The sequence below is a fragment of the Pundamilia nyererei genome, unplaced genomic scaffold (assembly GCF_000239375.1).
Source record: "Pundamilia nyererei isolate P.nyererei 1_Seehausen unplaced genomic scaffold, PunNye1.0 scaffold00095, whole genome shotgun sequence".
Taxonomy (NCBI): Eukaryota; Metazoa; Chordata; class Actinopteri; order Cichliformes; family Cichlidae; genus Pundamilia; species Pundamilia nyererei.
The window spans coordinates 556,743-557,818 of record NW_005187496.1 but is presented as its reverse complement, the minus strand read 5'-3'; positions in this window follow the sequence as shown (position 1 = coordinate 557,818).

Here is a 1,076-nt window from a genome sequence, read left to right as displayed (position 1 = left end):
AATTCATGGGCTTAATATCTAATTTGGGATCTTACTTAATACAACATAATGTTAATTGTGTAAGTCACCGTCTCATTAAGAGGAAAACAGGCAGACAAATTTAAATAATAAAACAATACATTTGTGTTAAAAATGACAGTAGCTCATTGTGTTACATAAGTCAATAACAATGACCTTCCCATATGACTGTGATTTAAGAGTTACTCTTAATCATGTTTTTGGGATTTTGCCTTTATTGGATAGAGACAGTGAAGATGGAAAGAGGTGAAGACATCTGCTTTCTGCAGTAGATTGCCTGCTCACCGACCAAGCCATATGTGTGCCCAGGTAGCGTTAATTCAAATGAACTCCACTGACCACTGGGCTGCAAGACCAGACTGACCAACCTGTGCACCACCTGAATTGATTAGATGAAGGCCTAAGACTGGATGCCCCACAAGTGGATCCCGGAATACCTAGAATTGTACAAGATCAACAGGACACTTGGAGCCTTCATCAGGAAGTCAGTGGGGACATGGTGAACAACACTAGAGGCCAACTTCAAGCCTAGAGCACATGTCACCATCAAGTGCGAGATCTACCGATGAATAGCTCTGTCCCCACTGCTGTTCTGCATAGGCATGAACCTCCTCAGGGACATCATTGACAAGACTGGCTACAGATACCAACTACAGAATGGAGCAATCATCAGCCACATGGATGACATCAAGCTGTATGCCAAGAGTGAATGAGACATCGATTGAGGAATTGAACTATATTCAAACTTATATATACTATAAGTACATAAGTGTCATGGTCTGGGTGAGTGCCAGTGTTTTTCCTCCGAGCCGGCAGTTTTGTTCTCTTACATTTGTTGTGGAAATAATAAACATTGTCACTTAAACGTTCTCTGTGCTGCTCTGCGTCCTGCATTTGAGTCCTATTCCTTTCGAGTCGGCCTCGGCCGTGACAATAACATTTAACATTTCTTTCTCTCTGCCTCTTGGTATGTGTGCTTATTGCTGTGTGTGTGTCTACTTACCCTGCTTTACCTTACAGGGTGAGAACACTGGTGGGATCTCTGCCCTCTCCCTGAC